The 23,503-nt window shown below is 38.7% G+C and overlaps 1 long non-coding RNA gene across 3 annotated transcripts in view; it reads left to right on the forward strand.

Annotated features, from left to right (window-relative positions):
- The first annotated feature begins 609 nt into the window (after positions 1–609).
- The window catches only part of LOC135279567 (uncharacterized), a 102,681-nt gene continuing 79,787 nt past the window's right edge, over positions 610–23,503 (forward strand). For all 3 annotated transcript variants that reach the window (XR_010346780.1, XR_010346781.1, XR_010346782.1), the window contains exon 1: positions 610–780. This is a non-coding gene — a long non-coding RNA (uncharacterized LOC135279567). The remainder of the gene's footprint in view (positions 781–23,503) is intronic.

Genomic DNA, 23,503 nt, shown 5'->3' on the forward strand with positions numbered 1-23,503 from the left:
ATAATTATTCCTCCAATAGTAGCTAAAAAAAATTTCCTAAAGTTTCCTAACAAATATAGTCTTGTTTCTTTGAAATTAATAACTTTCATCTCCATTCTGCATCTTAATAGAATCTTTTCATCATATAATGAGCCATTAGTCTTTTAAAAAATTGTATGCAAATCTATCCTGAAGTGTTTAAACCCTCAGGAGCCACTAAAAGGATTTTTTTTTTTAACTAGACATTTGTGCACTGTTTCTCCAAGTGAAAATATATGAAATGCATCTAGGGTTTTTCCATCATCCAAGAGGTACTTACTCTACCTTAACTGCTTTTCTGAGTCAGGGCATCTGTGATCTTACAGAACTGAACATGTCAGGAAGAGACAGCAAGTCTGGGATAGGCTTTTCTGAGGTACTGGAAATATCCTGTGGACTCCATGGGACTCTGTCTATTCATCCCCCAAATTATACCTTCTTTTAGCCATTCCTGGACTTAATAGAAAATTTTCCTATGAACACACTCACCTGTGCTTCATTGGAGCTTGGATTAGAGGTTGCTTGATGTGTTTATGGAAGACCTGCTGAAGATCAGGTGGAAGTTATGAGCCTGATTTAGGTCAGCAGGAAGAAGATGGGTCTTGTTGGAGTGAAACATCAGGTGAATGAATGTAGGGTTTTGTCTGGGTCAGTCACTGTAGCAGTACTTGGTATCAAGACCTCAGTCACTGTTTCCCCATCCAACTTTATTTTCTAAAGAAGAAGGAAGTTTGGTGGACTTATAAAGCAGCAAGCCTGATGGTAAGTGCAAATAAGAAGGAAAATTTCTAAATCTTTGTGTGCACCTCACTACCAATTAATGTGGCACCATAACCTGCCTTTTTGCCTGTTGTTATCTGTGGATAGAAAACTGTTCATAAAAAGAGAGGTTAGGTTGTAACCTTTTGAAAATTTTTCTCTGATATCTTTAGCTGATATCTTTAACATCAAATTGGCAACTACCCTTTTTGTTATTTAATTTTTTATTACTTTTCTTTGTTTAAATCCTTATTATGTTTAGGAGGATAATATCCAATATTTTGGGTAAAACTCAAGCAACTTGACAGTAATTAAAATGCAGATTTAGTTCTTCTGGAGTGTAATAGCTTTGAAGCATACTAAGGTCTGCTGAGGGAATCTGTTTTGTTTGTGTATCCTAATAGAACATAATGACTGCTTTCAAGCCATTATAGTTCATCATGTTAGTGACTCCATATGCTGGATATCCTTGTGAATGATACCTCCTCTGAGAAAATGTACCCTCGTGATGTGCTACTGTGTATGTATATATATATATATATATATTTTACTTGTAAAATGAAAAGTCGCCTCACTTTTTAGATAGAGGTAATCTCTTTTATGGAACTTTGAATTTGGTTTGACTGTTGGTTTAATTTTGACTAAAAAGTGCAGCTTTGTGGAAACAAATCTTTTCAATTATTTGAGAAATAACTGAAAGTCAGCTAGAGCATATGTAAAGGTGGGGTATAAGCCTCTCATAGGTCTCAGACTTATATGAATAACATCTTTTTATGACCACACAATAAGGAAGCTGCCCTGAGCCCCGGGAGCTGCTTTTTGCTGTTCTATTGAAGACCCTTTTTGATGTGAATGCCAGCCCTAGGCTGCCCATGGGCAGCTGCAACATTGAGCATAAATCAGCTGTTACAGGCTTAAACATAATACAAGAAAAACATTGCACCTGATTTCTTTAAGATTGTTCCCAGCTCCACATCAACACAAGCTAGTGATGCCACAACCCTTGATGAAGGAAGAACTGACAGAGTGACTTTTCCTAGACACTGATGTATCAGAAAAAATGGAGCTAAAGAGCTCATATTGAGATAGTAAGGCCATGTCTGGACTGTAGGGCAGGAAGGTTTTGCTCTGCTTCCCCATCTGTCTGGACTGGAAGACAAGAGAAAAGCTCCCCCTTTCTGCCCCACTTGCCTGTTGCAATCCCATTGGAAACACTGAGTGGGAAAAGTAGAGTTTATCTCATCTGTGTGTGGAGTCAGGACATCACCCAGCCCTGAGTGACATCCCAGGCTCCTGTGGTGTGATGTTCTAAATGTCTGAAATTTACTGAGGGTATCTCCTTGTGGTGAAGGAAATAGGTGGCAGAGTGGAGTGTTCCTGGCCTGGGAATCCCCCTACCGAATTTAGTTCTGAGTTGCAATGTCTTGGAAATAGTCTGGGTTTATGATTAAAATGCTGACAGATCCTTTAACTTCAGCTCTGGGACTGCTGTAATGCACAGACCCTGTAAATTAGGGATATAAAGTATGTGTAAGTAGAACCAATATGTGTCTAGATATTCTATTGCTTTTAAAGCCCTTTCTGTCCTGTTAATTTTGCTTTACACTGTGACAGTGATGAATTGATGTCTACCATTTCCAACTGCCAGGTAGACTGTGTACACGTTTATTAAGATTAATTAAAAAGTAACAAATTGTAAAGTAATAACATTAACAACTACTGGAAAAAGTGTAGACGTTTTGACAGTCTTTTTGAATTTCATTAAAAGATGGTAGTGACAAAAACCCAAGAGACTATTTCTACTTTACTAAAGAAATAGGTCACAGATTCAATTACAGTCACTGAAGCATGGACTCAATCTATCATGGCAAATTAAGTACATTTTAGCAACCTACTTTCCTTTAAAAATTTTATAGACACTTTCACTAGAAGAAGAAAGACTATAGAAAAAGAAATTGCAAACTGAAGGCTTTTTTTCCCTCTATTGCTACTGAGTGCTTGGCTTATTTACCATAGGTGTAAGACACAGAAAAAATCATTATGGAATGTCAAGATATGTAATCATCATTTCTCTTCCCATTTTTTGTCTTTAATTAATGATATATCATTTGTTCTTTGACTGGAAAGCATGGCTCAGATTGAATCCACAGTGCACCAGTTAGAGGCTTTGTTCTCTCATTGAAATTGAAGGACTCATTTACTTAGAAAAATTCACTGCACAACCTTTATGCAATTTTGGCACAGATCCGTAGTGTTGGGCTGAAAATGTGTTGTAGTCCCAGTTCCAAATAAATAAATAAATGAAGACACATACAGCCTGTGGATATGGTTTAGCTGAGTGCAAATATTGGAATGATGAAGCACTCTTTTGCCCATAGCAGAATTGATTTCATGTTGACAACTGGAATTTATAAAGATCCTCTTTCAACAGAGTAGCAGTGGCCATATTTGCTGCATTACTACAGCTGCAACAAACCAGCAGCAAACATAAGAACTGATAAGAGAGATGCAATCTATTTCCTCTTTATACATAACCCCAGGTCTACTGAGGCACTCCTAGGAGATTTGTCTGCTTTAATATATTAAGGTATTCAGTGGGTCTTTAGATTTTAGAAGTGTATTAGGGTTTTTAATTAATTAATTTTTTTTTCTAAATTTGTAACATTTGACCATGCATCTGTCATACAAATGAAACAGAGTGATGGTGATTAAAAGTAACACAATTTCCAAGGCAATGCTGATTAAATGTGTGATCTTCTCAAAGTGCATTGGGGATGAAGCGCTTTCCATTTCCAGATATGCCTCTCTCCAACAATGCTTTTTACTAACTGCTCAACAGTTTTTGCTGGTTAAATATTCAGGGCCAGATTTACCATCACACTATCTCACTGTAACACCAGAAAAGAAAACAGAAAGAAAGGATAGAACAAAGATAGACCTGTGAATGAAGCTTTTGTTAAACTGATTTGCACCAAAATAGAGACCACATAAGTGTCTCATATCCCTTAACAGTTACAGTCTGACCACAATCATAAGCTCAGGAAGGATACTTCCAATGACAACCATAACTACATCAGCACAAGCTGCAGAAAGCTGAAAAACACCCACTGCTCCATTAGTCATCAAATTCTGCTGTGCTGCAGGTACCTCAGCACTCATGGGAATATTAGATGACAAAAAGCAGACCTGCTTTACTCTGTCAACCTCAATATACTTATTTTCTTGTCAAAAATATGTTTCTCTTTCAAATGATTCCACTTGATTTCTATATTTAGAATACAATATTTAAGTAACTCCTATAATGGGTTTTCAAGTATGCTTGCTGCAATCCATTATTCAGAGAGAAGTGGTTGTGTTGCCAGCTAAGGCAACGAAAAATGCTTTGCAGAAGATCCAAACCTACACAAAATTCTCCTTTTGGTAAAGTTCTAGACTTGGTACTCAACCCCATTTTTCATTAACTTTCTTAATTTATTTTTTTATATAATGAGCATAATATTTGACTTTTAGCAGTATTACAAGAAAATCTCTACTGGGCATGATTAATGATATTTTAAAGATTTGAGCGCATAAATCTTTGAAAAGAGAGAAAAATAATAAAATGGCAATATGTTAGGAAATGTAAAAAGCAAGTTAGATGTGAGAGCTGCAGGTCAGGAAGAGTCTGGAAGGAAGGAAAGAATAGTGTTCAGGAGGAGATTGGAAAAAAATTGTTGACTTAGTTTGAGTGCAATGCGCCTGTCCCCTTTGAGTTGGAGAATGGAGATGGAGTTACATCTCAGATAGTGACAAGGACACATTAGAGACTGGAGCTTAGTCACTGTACAAGTGAGATGTAGAAAATGGGAGCAGAAAGATCACATGAGAAAATTTCTTCATTTGCATACCAGAGAGCTGTGCATGAATGAATACTAAAATAGTAGTTTGGAAATTGTTGCACCCAAAGAGTTGTTTATGCATTAAACCTATCCCAAAAGGGACCAAAATGTTTAATATTTTTCTCAAAAAATATTTTTAGTACAAAAGGGAAAGTCATAAAGATCTTTTTTATCTTTCCATGCAGCTGCCTTTCTGTTGAAATGACTGAACATGAATCACAGAATGTTCTCAGAATGTTCTTAGTTAAAAGGAACCCACAAGGATCATCTAGTCCCACCTCTTAAGTGAGCGACCCATATGGAGATTAAGAATTAAGTTTGACTTAAAATAGATCACAAATAAGTAAATGTTTATGAAGGTATTTTAGTCCAATCATGGGTGCTTGTTAATAAAATAGATCTTTCTTATCAAGATGTAGAATTCCCTCTAGCTTTAATACACTGTGGGCATTTCTCTGGAAGAGTGTTAGCAACTGCAAATTGCAAGAAGACATGAGCAGGATTCTTTCTGCTCACTGTTATAGCGGCATATTGAGGGAAGAAGTGAGTCTAGTAAAGCTCAAAACCATTTTATGAGGATCAGGGGGCTGACAGATAACCAGGCGTGGTGTTCCAGGCAGGCAGTTTCTGACATGTTCCTGCTGGATGTGCAGGACACAATGGAGGGCAGCAGAGCTGACTGAGCACTCCTCTTCTTCTTCACTGCTGTCTTCTTCACCCTTGCTGGGGCTTTGGAGGTGTTCCTGTGACATGAAGAAGAACTCCTGTGATTGGAAAGCTTTCCTTTCATCAGTAGTGTGTGGGGATGTCAATATGAGTAAGATGGCAGCAGTATTGTGTGGATGTCAATGCTATTGGGAAGTGGTTTTGAATGCATTACTTTGTGCTTGGCAGATGTGAAAGTCTAAGCCCAGGTATTCTTAAAGATGATGTCAAGTGATGGGAATCAACTGAAGATAAAGTATAATATTTACCTGTTATGTCCTTGTCTGTCCTTTCCCATCAGAACTTGCAACTGATGTTATGGCTGAAATCTGCTCTTGTGTGTAGAGTTACTGTAACAGGATCAAGCTCTGGTGCTTGATCTGCCTGGAGAGCTGATATTTGCTTTTGCACCCTGTGCAAGAGGTGATAAGATGCTCTGCAGTGAATACATTTGGGAAGGAGTCTCTGTGAGCAGAGCTACAGATGTTCTGGGATATATACTGGATTTTAATGACTAGAATTATTTAACTTTTCTTTCTGAAGACCTAAATGTCTGCACCTGCCTGCTTGTTAACAGCATTTCTCTCTTTGTGCAGTTCTGCAGGTGCTATTGGGGTACTTCAGCTTAAACTTGGAACTGATAGGAGGATGTTGATGTTGGGATGGAGCACTCTGAGCTCTGAGTTCAGAATACAGCTGATTTGAGGATTTTTTTTGATCACATTGTTGCTGGGAAGGTCAGGTTTTCAAGATCTGGCTCATTTAACAGCAAATCTGGAAAGCTAGAAAGGAATCAGCTTTATGAAGGGTACCAGTAAAGTAGTTCTATTATTTTAGACTATCTACTTTTATTATTGTTAAAGGGTAACTAGGACTGGGATATAAGAAACTGTGATTCTTTTGTTTTAAGTGGTGAAAAGTGAATAGATTTATTCATAGATTATGCAAAATGCCTCTAAAAATAGTCTTTCATCTAAACTGTCTTCTCTTGCTGTTTTGCATCTCATTTAAATAAGCACCTTTCACTGGAATATAGAAACATCCAAATGTACTGCTTTAAGTTTTCCTGGTCTTATATGTTAAGCTTCATTAGATTTAACACCTAATTGTAGAGAATATGTAAGGTTTGGAAAAACAGCCTGAAAAAACCATGGCTCTAGTCTTGACTGATGACAAATGAGACATGCACATTTTTAGTCACAGTTAATAGCCTTGAGACTATTTACCTTCTTGTACTGTGCCTGAATCATGAGAACTGAAAGAGGTCTGTCATTGTCACCATGCGCCAGTTGGCATTCAAACTTATTTTATACAAAAGTCCTTTACTGCCACCTCTGAGGAATTATTGAAATAGTAGAAAAGAGTGGGGAAAGCTACAACCCTAAGAAAACTGCCAGTAAGAACTGGAACCCATGACAGCAAAAATGGTTTTATGGTGTCTAATATATCAGAGTAACCTATGGGTGCATCTTTTTACTCTTAACACCTCCATCTGGGTTGCAGTTTCATATTGGTGCACTGGGTTAAATTGCTAACACCTAAAATACCCTCTGGCAAGAGGCTCATTGAAATTGAAACTTGTATCATGAGTACCTTGTGGTTCCCAGTTCCCAGTTGTACAACTGAAGGAGAGGAACACGTTAAATCATTAGGAGAACATTTGAAGTCACTGGTGAGTAACAGTGATTGGTGCACTGAGGCCTGATTGAGATGTACATAACGTGCAAATGCTATTCAATTATTGGGGAAAATCCCCTTTGTTTGTTTTAAACCATATTTGGAAAGGTACATAGAATTATGAGACAGAGGGGGAACTTCCTTAAACAGTCAAGGTTCACTTTAATCCCAGCCTGGTTGTAGGGAAAGAATTCCTCTCTGAATGGCTCCTCATGTGGAGCTCCCAGGGTGTAGGAAGTAATGCCCATCATTTGGTGTGGTTTCAGGGCTGCTGCACCAGAGATTTTAGAGCAGTCTGCTCAGAGCATCCTGCCTTAGGCTTAGGTGAAAGAGGTGTTCCTGAAAAAGGGACAAGGAGCCTGCTCTGTACTGCAGCCATGGTTTTGAACTGTTAACTATCTAGCATTTGGAGCACTTTTGCAGGAATTGGAATGGTGTCTTTCCCTAAAAGTCACGAGAATTTTCTTCATTCTTGTTTCTTGCTCTGTATATTATTCAGGATTTTAGCAGTGGGTGAGCAAATTCTGAGTAATAAGTTTTAGTAGTGATTGCTTCTCTACATGAAACCCTAGTGCACTGGGAGAAGCAAGCATGTGGCACAACCCAGGGAACAGGAAGATTCCAGAATCCTGGTACAAGTGCATAAGCAGAGCTGCTGCTAGGATTAGGAATAAATACCTTTCACTCTACTTGAGTGAGCTAGAGATTCTTCCAAGTCTGATTCTTTTCAGTTCCTGATTTGTTTTTAATGCTAGGCCTGGGAAATGTTATTCCAAAGAGAAAACAAGGTTTAATGGATTACAAAGAATTTTTTTTTTTAAATGAGTCAATATTGTAAGTAAATAACACATACATATGCTTAATCAATGAGCCCATAAATAAGGTTTTCATGTCACACTGGAATAATTGACTCATTACTCGCTCCTGGAAGTCTGAGAATGAATTAGGTTCCAATAACATCAGTTTGCTGTCTCAGCTAAGTTAGCACTTGGAGCCATAAATAACTCCATGGTTTAGCATAAATTTATTTATTTTACAATTTATAAAGTGCACTCATCACTAGGGTTCTTGGCATGTATAAAAAGATAACAACAAAATAAGAACATATTGACTAGTTTCAACTGGGCAAACTCCTTTAACATGTCCTCAATAAAGGTATATAAATCATCCCCAACATCTCCAAGCAAAAGCATCAATAAACATATAAGCCTTGGACATTGCCCTGAAAGCCAGTCAGCTGGGGAGTCTATCAGATCACCAGGGAGCATTTTCCAGAGTTAAAAATTCTCTGTCTGTGTCAGTCTCAGAACTGAAGCCCATCAGGTGATTATTTAGCTCAGCCATAGGTGGTGTTCTGGTGCTCTCAGTGGCTGTGGTAGTGCTCATGGGGATGGGCTGGCTGCAGCACAAGCTGGACCTGAGGCTGCAGAGCTGCTCAGCCCAACCCACACCATGCCCACAAACACAGCAAAGGCTTGGCAGAAGTTGCTGTGTGGGAGCCTGCACTCCACATTGCCTGGTGCTCTGAACTTGAGGGAAGTTCCAGAAGAAATAAAGACAGCATCTTGTCTGGGGTTTGCCTGGAAGAGAGGAGGGAAGAGCTAGTGGAGTCTACCTCCAAAAGACTGCGGGACTTTCTTGGTTGAGGGTGTGTGTGGTTTTTTCCTGAGTGCAAATAGAGCTGAGCCAAAGTCTGGATGATATGTGGTAACTGAAGTTTGGAAGTGTCTTCAGAGTTTATGTAACAATTTCTCACTCAGCCTGCCTCTGAAAGGAAAACTTGGAGTTGATTTTCCACTGAAAGGCTTTCTAATGTTGGGAAGGAGGTTCTTGGCAGATGATGACTTCACTTAGCCCAAGATCCCTGGCAGAGCTCAGAACAGTGCAATGAAGGAGTGCTGACAGCTGGCAAGGGGTTACAGCCCCTTCTCCCATGACCTGTGCCTGGACACCACTAAATCCTACAGGGCATTGCTATCACCACCTCCTCACCAACTCTATCCTCAGATGATCTGGGCTGTTGTTTCTTGGAGCCTTTCACCCCCATGCACCCCACTGTGCTGTTGTGAAGCTCCAGGACCTGTCTTGAGGGGTGCAGTGAGTGCAGGTGTCCCTGCAGAGCACAGGCCTGGTGGTCAGCAGGCACTGAGCTGAGATGCAGATCCCTCCATTCCCCTCCCCTTCCCTACTCCACCCTTATCACAGGAAAACAGGGGCATCCCAACGTGTCCCCAAACAAGTCTGTCATGTCAGAGCAACAGATTTTTGTTAAATTGTTAGACACAATTATTATCTGCAAGTATAGGACATGTTTGCAGAAGATAATTTTTTTGTGGCTTTGCAGTAATATTTGTGGTGTTTTTATTTACTAATTGAAGCTGAGGGTAATACTGAGGCATGGCAGGATTGTGAATCATCAGCATAAAACCCCCTAGGCTAGTGCCATCCAGCCTTGGCACTAGCCCATCCCTGGCCTCCAGTTGCACACTCCAAGCCTTAGGCATTCTCTGAGGAGCAAGAGCTGAATGAAGTTTAGGGTGAGAAGCTGTTGTGTTTGCTTCTTAGACTACCTGCTGCCAAGGAAGTGGCTAATCCATCTTAATTACAATTCCTTTTATTCACAAAGTATGTGGAAAATTCACAGCAGCATAAAAATAGTCCATGAGACAGGGACAAGATGCAGCCTAAATTTGCCAACCTGTTCACCTGTTAGGATTTCACAGATGCTTCTAAAGGGAAGGAATAATGTGTAATTTGTGACATAACCCAGGAATTTAAAACTCTCCAGAGGCCAATTATAGAGATTTGGGCACTTAGACTTCTAGCAGCTTTCCAAGCTCCACCTGAAATGCTCTTCCTTTAAAAAGTCCTTATGTACATCTTTAATTATTTTCCATAGAATAATTGACACCGTTTCTGTGTCTCATTCATGAAATCAATGGCTTCTTCTAATGATAAGATAAAGATTATCATTGTATTATGCTTGAGAAATATCTGTAGCACTCTGAAATTACCTTTTCTCTGTTAAAGCTACTGATTTGATAACTCTTCAAAGCCCTTTCATAAGACTGTTCTCATGCAACATTACAAAAATAGCCACTGGGTTTCTATTGAGGTCATTTCTATTTGTGTTTGATGGTGCTTTTTGTAACTTAGTATGTAAGGGTCTTGCTTTGTGTCCAAACTATGACAACCAAAATATGGCCAATGGATAACAAGTGATTATACAATTCACTTTTTTGACAGGCAGACTACTGTAAAAGAGGGATACGAGTTTTCTTTAGGTATCAACTCACAACACAGATGACATGCCTGAGGAGGCAAACTGTTCACCTCCAAAAATATTATTCATCATTAAGTAGAAGCCATTATAGCTTAAAGTAGATAGAAAATATAGAGGACAAGTCCTAAATACCTTAGCTGTCTCCACAGCTTGGTTTCATCAAAAATAAGATGAAATGGAAATATTTTCTGTCTTTATTCTGCATTTGGAGGGGTAAGGTTAATAAATAGTTACTTTTATTTCTACTAAAAATTCTCAAGATAGGTCTGCTTGCTTGCTCCCAGGATGATGTTTGTGTGTACGGCAGAGAAACATAATTAGGCTTTGAGTTCTGTACAACATAATCCGTGGCAAGTATGAATGACATGAAAGGCAGCAGAAATTGCCTGGGAGGAGGCTGTTTTTGTTTGTTTTGAAAAAAAAGAGGTTGAAAAGATTCTTTCTGCAGCTGATGCAATCTGGCTGTGTTTGCTCTGAGCTAGAGACACTTGTGCATCACAGCAAAGGCAATGGAAGGGTTGGGAAGAGGAGTGAAGGGGTAAATTCCACTTGCTGCAATACCTGCTTTTGATCTGAGCTTTAATTGGATGTGATTTAGCAAACTGCTGGCATCACATGGGATATTAACAGCCTTATTCTCCATGCTGCCTCTCCCTGAAGGAGCTGTTATATTTCTGTTGGTTTGAAGACTTCACTTGCCCCTTCCTGTTTCAGTGAAAAAGCATTGAAGGGTAGGAGAAAAAAACCCAAACATTAAAGACAGCTCATTTTCCTTCCCGAGTGACATGGTGACTCCTAGACATGTTTATCAGATTCTTGTTTCATGCACAGCTCACACAGTACTCATCCACACGCCCCTGAATAATTACATGTTATATAATGAGGTCTGCTGTTCCTCCATTTCTTTTCCTTGGTTTACCAAATATTGGGCAGCAAAGGTCTTAGTTCTTTTCTCTTGTTGAGTCACTATTTAGTCACCCTTGGGCTAGAATGATTTAAATATGTTACCATACCATCCTTTGCAGATATTAAAACTGGCTATTGCTCTTGACTGAACTGCATAATGCATCAATGAAATTACAGTCTGTGGTCAGCACCTCCTCACTGTTTGTAACTTTGGGGGTGATGCTTATGGGAGGACATTCAAAGACAGTTCTGATATATAGGTTTATGGTTTTGAATCTGATCTAATGACTACAGAAATAAATTTAATTGCTAAATCAACAACTGTTTCTGGCAGCTGAGATCTTATGACACCATCTTGTGGAACAAGCTGAAAACAACACAAATGATGTTATTCCAAAATTTGCCATCCTGTGTACAGTTACCTAATAACCAAAATACAAAGACTTCATAGACTTTTTGTAGACAAAGTTGGTTAATGTCTATTTTAGTTCTGAAAACTGAATTAAAAGTATTTCTACATTTGTGTAACATTAACAATGATATCTGTCTGTATTTAAGTTCATACTGAATTGACTTTTTAGTAGAAACTAACAGGGACATGTGGGATTTTCCTCCTGCTCATTTGGGAAAATATTGTGAAAGTTCAGATCACTGATGTTTGGGCTCTTGTGTAAAAGAAAAGCCATTAAGTATTGCTCTGAAGGTCTGAAATTAAAACATGTTATATGTCTGGTAGCATACTATTTCCATTTTCTTTCTGTTGGGGATTTTCAATAGGCATGGTCAGAGATATGATCTGTTCAATGGGCAGATATGGTTTTGTTTCATTTACCTTTCTGCAGTTCCAGTGAGAAATTTTTTTCCCAACAGAGACCTCTGCTGAAAGCAGGAGAGCAGCTCTGCAGGGCTGGAGCAGAGCTGTGGAGCAAAGCCCTCTGAGAGCCCAGCTGTCAGTGATAGCACACACAGGTCCAGTGGATATCGGAGTAAAGCCACTGCTTACTCTTCCCCTCAAGAAAATAGAGGGAAATAATCATAACGTAGTTGAAAAATCTTACTTTTTCCACTGCTGTAAAGGAAGTGAAATATGATTGATTCATATCATGCCAGAGCCCTAATGCCTCTGTTGTAATTGATGTGTCAGTGGATCCAGAGGGGGCAGTTTGCTTTTAAAAATAGAATTAGTAATACATTATGTCTTACAGTGCAATTAAAAGATTGAAAAATCTTTTGCTTTAGTCGTACAATTTTCATCGGGGAGAGAACAAGACATCTCCTAAAGCAAGTGTAACATAAGCACAACACTGACATCTGGTGTTTAAATTGGATTTAATCCTGGACAAGGTGAAGTTAACAAATGCTCCTTAGGGCTGGCAGGTGTTTCCACAGGGGCTGGGACACAGAGGTACCTACAGTGGCAGATTAATGCCCAGGTGGGCTGCTGTAGCCTGGTGTCCTCAAGGGCCTGCACCTTAATTGCTAGGAAGCGCTCCTGGCGTTTGGAAAATTTGGCCTGCAAAAGCTGTTCTTCCTAATACAGGGAATGAAAAGCTTGTGGTGAGATCTGGAGGTGCTCAGACTGATTCTTATGGATATTTGGGGTAATGAAGAGAGGGAGAGTTATTTCCAAAAGCAAGGTTATCAACCAAGTAATTAAATACCCAATATTGTTTAAAATCTACTTAAAGATATTTTTTCATTGAAAGATACAGCTGAGCAGCTTTTCTATATGCCAATTTATTATTTTTGCAGTAATTTTTATTTAAGAATTTAAAATACCTTCTTTATTAAAGTGACAGACTGACACGTGCAGTGACAGCTCCTGTCTGACCCTTGCACCTCAGATAATATCTGCCATGTATTTGCTGTATATTTGGAAACTGACAGGTGGGCATGATCAGTATATGCTTTGTGTGCCATGCAGTGTTTACATTCATTTTAGGGAAACAAAATCCTCTTCTCTTTTTTGCAACTATGTCTGATTCTTGGCTGATTTTTAATTTTTTCTTTCAACCCCTGAAAGAGAAAGTGAAACTGAGTGGAAAATACAGTAGGTACAGACTTGCTCAGCTTTGGAAAGTAGAGTCGGCTCTATATTTTAAATTGCAATTAGTTTTTGGGTACAGATGAATTATTCATCCTTAGCTCTGTCATTTAAAATGTCCCAGGAGAAGGAGCAGATGCCATTTCGCTGTGCCTTGACTTCCAGGGCTGGTGTGGCTCAGGAAAAGGTACCAGGCTGTTTTTGAAAAGGGGTGCTGCTCAGTCTAGACTGAGGTTCAGTGGGGATCTCTTTGCTCTGTGACATCAAATGTGCAAATACCTGGAAAAGTCCTGTTCATTTGTTGCTTCATCCAAAACTGTATCCTATGATTCAGGCTCACCCCACTAAAAGGAATTCAAAAGCCACTCTCACTCTCCCTGCCCTGTGGAGGGCAAACCTTTCTGCACTTGGCATTGAATTATAAAACAAATCTCTACACAAGAGAGGCTCCTGTGTGTCTGAGCTGAGTAACAGCATTAAACATCTGCCAGTGAGTGAATGGAAGAGGTGCTGGAGGCATGCACTGACGAGCAGCACACCTTTTACAAGGGTCCTTGTGTAGTTATTGTTTTGATCTGCAAAGTGGCCCATGCAGAGAAATGTCCAAAGTGAGACAGAATCATTCAGCTCATGTGACTGAGAAAACCTAGGAGTCATTAGCCTACCCCAAGCCTTTGAAAACCGAGATTTTAATTTGAAACTTCAGTCTTACTGTCTCTCCAGCTACAAGCTTTTTTCTAATTCCAAAGCCCTTATGGGCCCACCATCTCCTTTCACTGCATGGGCATTTTTTGCACTCTATATAAAAAAATCTAGAAAACAGGAGAAGTAATAACATTAAAGAAAACTTCCATGATAAAACATTTGAAAGTCTTCATGATACACCTTGGAAGCTCGGAATGAATAACTGTTGCTATATTTTTGAAAATTACTAATGAATATAAAAATCTGGCAGAAAAAAGGAAACCTTACATTCCTCTGAAGGGACTGATGAGGCAGCTGGCTCATATAGCCCAGCCTATTTTGCTGAATCTTCATTCATTTGGTGTTGAGTCAAAAATGTTTGTTCTCTTACATTTAAAATAGCCACTAAGGATAATAAGGTTTTAGCTTAGCTGCTGTTGAAACAGCTGATTTCATTGTTTTCTCTGAGCATTTGCTTTGGGTTTTGCTGGTTTTCACTTTTGCACTGGAAGCTCACCCAGAAACAAATGATGTTACTGATTTCAAAATGCATCTTTGAGAGCAAACCCAGGTGGGACTGGTGGTTTTTACATGGAGAATAGAGAGTATCATTTTACTCCTGTCTGAAACAAGAGTTCACACTCAATGTGTTCCATAGTAATCCCAACCCTTTCAAAAAAAGCCTTTCTAAGTTCCTTGGTGCACATTGGTGTGAAAAAAATTCCCAGTTTCTGATCTTGCAGGCACTGTAGGAGGAAGAGGTTGAGGGAAGGTAGAGTTCCCATAGGTTTCTTCTACTAATATAGATCCTAGACATGTTGTAAAGGACAAAAAAAGACTATATCTTTGCAGAAGACACACAGTAAACCTCACTAATTTGTCATCTTTAATTTGATTAAAATTCAAATTTTACCTCTTGATGCAGGCCAGTGGAGAGGCTAGAATCCATGAAATGAGACTGAACAAAATTTTGAGACTCCATATCTTAAACCAAACCAAATGCTTTTTGTAAAACATTTTTAATGTTTTACAAAAATGAGCAACAGCTTCAAAAGAATTCATACACTAGCACCAAAATATCAAATATGGATTACAAGAATTACAGAAGCATATATTCACAGCAAAGGACTCTTTGCAGCACAGTGCTGTGGGTGGAAATGCATTATCACTTTCTTCTCTATGTTTTGATACAAAGGAGCTGAAGTCTTGGCTAAAAAATTCTCAAAATGATTCAAGATGTAGCTACTGCTTTGGTGTATTGGTATTTCTGAGTGTCTGTGCAGGGCATAAAGAAAGAAAAGAAAGTGAAATCATCTAAGAAAGGATGTTCGTGTAAGTACCAGTGTGTATCTCCTCTTTATAAGTGTAGAAATTCCTCCTTAGATTGTGTCAGCTACTCTATATCTGTAGCCAGACTAGAAATATATATATTTTTTAATATCTCACCCTATTACTTCAATAGAAGTTAAAGTACTACTACAAAGAGTCCTCAAGGGGATTATTTCTCTGCATTGCTTTCCACATGCCCTGTTGGCATAATCTGACTCCATCTACTGATTCCACGTGGGTGCCAAGATCCCCTGGAGTAATTCCAGCCATGTCCAAAGCTGCAGGTTAATCTCCAGGTCAGCAGGGAGGCTCCTGCAGCAGAGCCACTGTCAGGAGATCCTCCCTTCCAACTCCCAAGATTCCACTGAGGTGTCATTATATTTAAGCATCTGAATTCTCCTGGTGCAGCAGGAAACTTTTGTCACTTCATATGCAAATGATTCAGAGGAAAGGAAGGGGATCATTGTTTATTTGCTTTTGGTTTTTATCTCCCAGCATCTTCTCCTTTGATTGCAATAAAATGTTCTAAGAAGTGAGTGGAAAACATTGTGATACATAATTTTAAACCCTCAAGAAAAATATTTTTCATCAATTTTTACAGTAGGAACATAAAGTGCCATTTGAAGTAATGGATCACAATCTCAGTGTTATACAGATGCATTACAGAAAGCATCACTCTCTCATCAATGTGACAAGGAAAGGTAATAACAATAGGATTTGGTTTCTGTATAATTCAAAGGCAACAAGTACTGTCTCTCTTTTCCCATCTGTGTACTCTGGAGTCGAAAATTAGATGTTCAGGGACCGAAAATGTTGTCAAAGGTAATGAGAGCTCTGCAGGCAAGCACGGGGTTTGTGTTAAGGGATGAGTCACTAATCTGCATAGGAATGGCAGAAGGAGGGAGCTGAGACACCGACTACTCCTTTTTGAAAAGCAGCTTCCAGACTACTTTCAAAGTCTGAAAAAAGGTATTTTTTCCAATGCACTCAAGTGAAGTCTCAAGTTCTCCAGGTTCTTTTGTCTAGGATAGATGACAGAGCAGATTTAATTTTTCTCTTCCACTTCTAGGGTAAAATTGAAGAAGAAATGTAAAAACATATCAACTCAAGAGGGGCACATGGAAGAATTTTGAGCTTAGGGGAAATGAATATTTGCTCAATATTTTATATGAATCCATTTTCTCAGCATGCGCTTCTTGTAAATATTCTAGAAAATTATTTTTTTATCAGAAACTTAGCTAGATAGTGAGCCTTAAGCAACTACTAAAACGTGTATGGAAAGGTAAAATTCAAATTTACAATATTATTTATGCTGGAGATATAACTCTAGGATTTATGTTCATTCAGCTAGGAAAACAGTATGCTTAATCTAAACAGCTCAAATATTGAGCATATATAATTCACAGGCCAAAATAAAATAAAAAGTGCTTCTTTCACAAATGTTGTTCACAAGATCCATTGCATCCTGCAATATGGCAGGGGAGCAGAGGGATCATGGGACACTAAGATGCGCATCACACACTTTGTATATATATATATGTGTATTTTATACTTTAGATGCAGAAACCCAGAAATGCATCCATATTGCAATGCATTTACATTGCATATGGTTATATTCAACAGTAAAATAAAAAGACCTGTAATATTTCATAATATTGGTAATAACTGGAAGACTTATGCTAATATTGTAGAACTATATTTAATGGAGATAGACATATATACATAAATATATATATGAGCCTGGGGATTGCAAAGAGCTAATGAAGCAGCTGAGTTGGTTCCTCTGCTGTAGACAGAGTGTGGTGAGTGATCTCCCTTGATACCAGCCCTGCTCCTCTCTCTAGGTGGAAGGCCTATTTCACATTCAAACACTTCTCAGCTTACTATTTATATGCCTTTCTCTTATTTTTCACCCTAGCAGTACTCTGAGCAGTAGTTCATTCATTTTAATTTCATCCTGTTCTGTTCCTGGTATCTCTCTGTTTGTCACTTATTCAAGCAATATTTTGTGCTGCTTGTGCTCTGGCAACTATTACAGTCATCCTGCAGAGATGGAGCTGGTGCATGGCTCACTCTACAGCCCTACACCCTGGTTTAAATAATTCCATGGCTCTTCCAGCTACCATTGGTACCAACACTCTGAAAACCTCTGGCAGGCAGCAGCCATTGTAGGATTTTTGCTGGCGCCCACAGCAAAAAAAATGAGAAACCATGAGAAATGAGAGTATCAAGAGTGTAAAAATTAGGTGGTGTCAAATTTGAATCAGTCATCTTTTTCTGTGATGAAATGGAAAACTATTTTATTTTTTATAAGTATTTTTTCAGAATTCATATACAACTGCAGAAGCACAACTGGTTTTCTGCATTTATAATAGTAAACTATCCTGCAACTTGTTTCTTCATTAGTCTGTGTTCCCCATTGTTCTACATTTTTAATGTAGAAGTGCTAAATTCTTTTCCCCAGTATGTAAATTATTTCCAGCTGCAATTGCTTTATTCTTGTCTGTTGAATTTTTTGTTTCTCTGTAGTTTACCTCAACTTGGTGACTATTACATGTTAATCTACTTCAATGTTTTAATTATTGATAGCACACAATGAAGCTTTTTTTTTTTTGTTAAAAAAGGCTTTGCATAAAGTAGATCAATAAAAAAAGAATCTGCAGACTATTTTAAGCTTATATTTCACAAATAAAACATTGATGCTCCCTTTTAAGTTGTCCATCACTCATCCAGCAGGTTTTGCAGACAGTAACAGTTCGTTAGTAATTTCAGGAGGGGAAGATGTATGATGTTGTAAATATTTAAAATCAAATTTGAAAAAAAGGACAGAGATGAATGTGATCAGAGTAACACAATGCTGAAGGCAACATTTTCAAAGCAGCTTGGTAGGTATTGTTTTCCCTTATAGGTGGCAGTATTGAAAAGGAAGTTAAACTGGGGCTAGAGCTGGGAACCAAAACACCCTGCCTGAAACTCACACAAAGTTGAAGAACAAGATAACAACTACCAGATCCAGGGAGGGTGAATTCAACTGGGGTAGAGATTAACACTTGTTAATTTTAGCCAGAGGTGGATTTCCTTAATGTAAAAAATTGCTGTAAAAATTTAATACGTGACCTGAAATGTGGCCCTGTGCTCACAGTCACATTGCAGGAACTGGCTGCTTTACAGTGGGTAAGATTTATTAATGTAATTTTTACCTGAGAATTGTGAACCTGAATGAGTATTTTTAAAACCCCCTACAATTTCTGCTATTGGCTATGTAGTATCCTTGACTACATATTTTTATGACACATAGAACAGAGGGCCTCATTTACAATTAACTTTTTAGTTTTATTCTTTGCCCTGCTCTCTTAGTAAAGAATCTGCCCTGTGTCCATCCAGGGCTGTTACACTGCCCATCGTTGAGCTCTGGGAAAGGCTCTGAGGAACTCAGTACTTTTTAAGACCAACAATTGCTGACAGGGCTTTGGATTTGTTTTCTCTGGGCATGGCAGTCTCGGGTGCTGAGCACCAACATCAAAGAGTAAATAGCAAATTTATGTCTTTAGCTCCCAAGTTACTTTGAATTGCTTCCCAGCATTCAGCTGGTGCCCCTTCATTTATTGCCAGGAAATGCCATACCTGAAGGTCTTTGATGCTATTATTAGTTGATGTTAAATTAATAAATGAAAAAGCTCAAACTTTTAGACAATATATCAACTCAGCCTAGAGGAAGAAGACTGAGGGAAAACCTCCTTGGTCTCCAACCTCCTAATGGGGGGAAAAGGAAGGTCAGACATTGGTCTCTTCTCTCTGGTGGCCAGTGACAGGACTCAAGTAAATGGCCTGAAGCTGTGTCAGGGGAGGTTTAGGTTACCAGGATATCAGAAGGTTTTTCACCCAGAGAGTGGAAGAAGCTCCCAGGGCAGTGGGCACAGCAGGAGCTCAGGAAGTGTTTGGACAATGCTCTCTGGTACAGGATGTGGCTCTTCGGGATTGTCCTGTTGCTGGATTCAATGATCCTTCTGGGTCCAGCTCAGCATATTCTGTGGTTCTGTGAATTCAGGAAGTGGTTTTAGTCAATTAATTTAAAAACAGATTGGAGGATACAGTAGCATCTGAAGCTCCTTCACTCACTTTGCAATAACATACTGCAAAAATTGGCATAGCAGTAGCTTAAATGTTTTTACTATACACTGTGCTGAGCTAGCATTGCAAATATGAATTTGATAACACTGAAATAAAAATAATTTGAATAATCAAGTTACAGAGTATGGCTGTGGATTGTTGATCAGTGACCAGCAATGGCAGTGATGAGGATCACCAGGCCTTGATTCTTGCTTTGTGTCTGTGATGGTGGGGTCGGGCCATGAGGCAGCTCAGGCTGGGAGGGCCCTGGGGAAGTTTTGAGTCCAGGTGTGGCTCAGAGCAGTCAGCTGTGGGATTGGCCCTGGGTTTGTTCCCCAGGGCTTGTGAGCCCCAGGGGTGGGCACTGCCTGGCTCTGGGTGCTGCCCCAGCCCACCCTGTGCCCACCCTGCTGTCCTGGGAGCCCAGGGCCTCTTCAGCAGAGCTGCTCCCCTGCTGGGCAGCACCCAGCACAAATTGCTTTTTTTCTGGAATTTAGAATGTCAGAATTGTTCTGATGCTAAACAGATATTTTCCAAGTACCAGTTTGAATAGATTTATATTTGATTTTCTATTCCTATAAAATAAAACTCAAATAGTAAATTTTAAAATCTAGGCTTCGTGTTAGTGGGAATACAGCATAATCAAAATATTTTTAGACTGACCCATCCTTTACTGTTGCATTAAAAAATAAGAAATCCAAATAAGGTGTGTTCATCACTACTCTTTTACTTCATTATTTGTCATATATTTTTAATACATAAGTGACATCTGATGTATTACTTAATCAAGAGAAAAAGAATTATACCTTGCACATAATCAGTTATTTTTGCCATATCAAAAAAATTAGACTAACAGATGAGGAAAATAAATAAGATGAACTTTAAAAATGAAAATGCTTAGCCTTTGGAATTTTAGTTGACAGCTTTTGAAAATTAAATTATAAGTCAAGTACTGATAGGTTTGATATCTTCTTTGCAGCTTTGCAGATGATGTATTGCAGCTTTAATGGAATATCATTTATCATCTGATAATAACAAATGTAGTATTTCTGAGCTTGTCATCTCTTCTGTGATGACAAATAGTCCAACTTGTAGCAGTGATAATGGGATTTTATAATGATCTCTCCAAACCGACTCTGCTGTGGCACAAGCTATTTTGCTCTAAATCTCAAAATACCTATTTAAAGCTTGCAGTAGTCAGGTTCTTCAGATCTACTTGTGCTACAAATGTTCCATTTATCTCATTGATTTCAAAGTTTGGTCCATTGCATTTTGGTTGTTTTTATAGTAAAAGTTTTCCAGATTTACTAAGCAGTATATTTATCACAGTTTTATTTGTAACAAGACTCACTTGTAATAGTCCAGCAGCAGACATTTATACCAAAGTAACTTGCTTTATACCAATGTGTGAGAAGAAACAGCAGCTCAATGATATTCTATAAAAAAGTGGCCAGCTACCTATTGAAATTTTATCAATTTATTCATATAATTTAATGCCTTTAAAGGAAAATCTTTTTTACTGTGTTGTACTGTCTTTATCTTAAACCATAAGCCATTTTCATTTATGAACTTGACTTCTGTAATACAGCTGCCTTGGTGTGTCTGTCCAAACCATCTGATTGTTTGAAAGCAGCCTTGACTTTTAAGGGACAAACAGACAGAGTAGTACTTGAGCTTGGTATTTATCTTCTTCAAAAGAATGACTGCAAATGGAGAAATGGTGAAGAAAAGTGGGTATTGTTATATAAGATGTGTTTAAAAAATAACTAGAATGTCTCCTCCTTGTAGTCAAGTGTCTGTGCAGATTCTGAAGTAATTTGCAGTACCCCAATATTCAGATATCAAATATAACCTTGACGCAAGTAATTTTAGTAGAATTTCTTCATGTTGTCGAGATGTCTTTCCATTAAATACTTAAATAGGGCAGCTTAAAACATGTGTGTTCAGGAATAGATTTTTCTAATGACTCTTTCAATCTGAAGATCATAAAATCTCAGTCTGAATTTCTCAGGCTTGCTTTTGTGTGCTCTTGTCTTCCATGAACATTTAGTCACACAAAGCTATTTCAGAGACATTTATGAGACATTTAGGGGTAGATCTGAACTTTGTTGAAAACCTAAAAGTTGTCTTCCCATTCTTTGGTGTAGTTCACTGAAATAAGGGAGCTGCTTCCAAGGTTGCTGTAATTGTCTGGCCTTGCCAGGTGCTGCTCTGCTGCCCCTTCTGCTGCTTTTTGTGCGAGGAGTCCCGTTGGACAGGAGCCAAAGCCTCTGTTCTGGGAGCAGGAGGCACTGTTGGAGAGCTCTGGGGTCCTGCCTGGAGCCTCCCCCAGCCCCAGGGCCAAGCATGGACCTCACCCACAGAGGTTCCTGAGAGGGCCTGACTGATACATTCCAGCATGGTGCTCTGTGGGCAGGTGAAAAATGACTTTGGAGACCTTGGAAGCATGACAGGCACTCTGTGCATCCCCAGGACTGGCTGGAGCCCTGTGGAGGGTTCACAGTTCAGGATCTTTCTCTGTGGCAGCCGCTGTGATATTAATGGTGTAACATCTGAGCAGAACAATGCCCAGTGTGCTGTAGCCTGGGCTGTGCATCCACACCCTGCTCACAACTGGGAAGCAATACACATTTTATGCAAGCTGAATTCAAGACCTAAGCTAACCTACAACCACAGCAAATCATATCTATTTTGTGCTGTATAATCTGCATTGCTTTCCTGCCTGCATTTCCAGATGATAGTAAACATGAAATAAAATTAATCCCAGCTAGTCCTTTTTATTATTGCTTTTATTTTTGAAAAGTTTTACAAGTTTCCAAAGGGATGACATGTAATCAAGGATTTGCAGAAAACAGTCTGCTGAAACATGAAATTTTGAAATTCTCCTCTTACAGAAATCAAGACATTTAAGCATCTTTAGTCTAGCAACTTCTTTCAAGTCTTGTACACCCCATCCTTCTGAAAATGATGCCCGAATAATTTTATGTCTATACAATATTCTAAAGAGATACAAGGATGTATAATAGAATCTATATATTGTGTAAAGATGTATATTGTCTATGTAGTATTCTATTCTAGGTCTAAGGAACCAAGTATGTGGATAACATATATAGCATTAAATATTTAGTACTTTCCCTTGAACATAACTCCTGCTCATAAACTTCATGTTTTAATGTAAATTGAAAAAAAAATCTAAACCCATCTATATAATGAAATATATATATATGCTGTTGAAAAATACTTAGAGCGGAAAAAAATATATCACTTCAAAATACATTTTGTATATTTTACTGAGACTCAAAAAGGGCAAAGAGCATGCTATGAAATGAGGTGGAGAATTAAGCAAACAAATACCCTTTCCACTCTTTCCTTCAAGTACACCCAAATTAACAAACTGGATTTTCCTTGTAGAATCTAAGTAGTGGCATAAAATCTGAAGACTGGGGGAATTGACTTCAAGATAAAAGATGGAAAAGCTGGAAGTGCGGAGCCTGCCTAAGCAGTGATAGAGAGGGTGTGATAACCATCTACAGGGTGTGAGAAGTGTTAACACTAAGGCAGGAGAGCAATTGCTGGGTAAGTGAGGGTGCAGCTAGAAGTTACAGGGAGATATTTGAAAAGGTAAAGTTTTGCTTGATTATCAGCAAGAAGCTTCTGACAGTGTTATACATCAGTTGTGGGAAAGTGTTGAAGTGATCTCCCTTGGGATACAGTTAGCCAGAGTGGACAATCCACAAGATGATTTAGGAATAATCCTGCACTTGTGCTCAGGCACTGGGCCAAAAACTGATAAAGGCTTTTTGACACTTTCAAATTCTCTGCCTCTTTGTTTCTAAGAGTAATTCTTGCTGGTGAAAAGAAAATCACAAGATTTTATATCCAGCCAAGCAGTTCTGTTATCTAGGAACAGATCTATCGACCCCAATCCTGCAGATGAGGAGCAGTGCCAAGAGTTTCTTAGCACGGCTCAGCCTGAAACAAATGACTGATGTCCAGTGCTAATCATTCGCTTTCTGTCAGTTCAATTGCACATTCCTCTTTTAATGTGATCTAACCCCTGCAGCAAGGGAGATAGTGTACATCACTGCTGCAGGCAGCCTTCCATTCATC

The sequence above is a fragment of the Passer domesticus genome, chromosome 12, assembly GCF_036417665.1.
Source record: "Passer domesticus isolate bPasDom1 chromosome 12, bPasDom1.hap1, whole genome shotgun sequence".
Taxonomy (NCBI): domain Eukaryota; kingdom Metazoa; phylum Chordata; class Aves; order Passeriformes; family Passeridae; genus Passer; species Passer domesticus.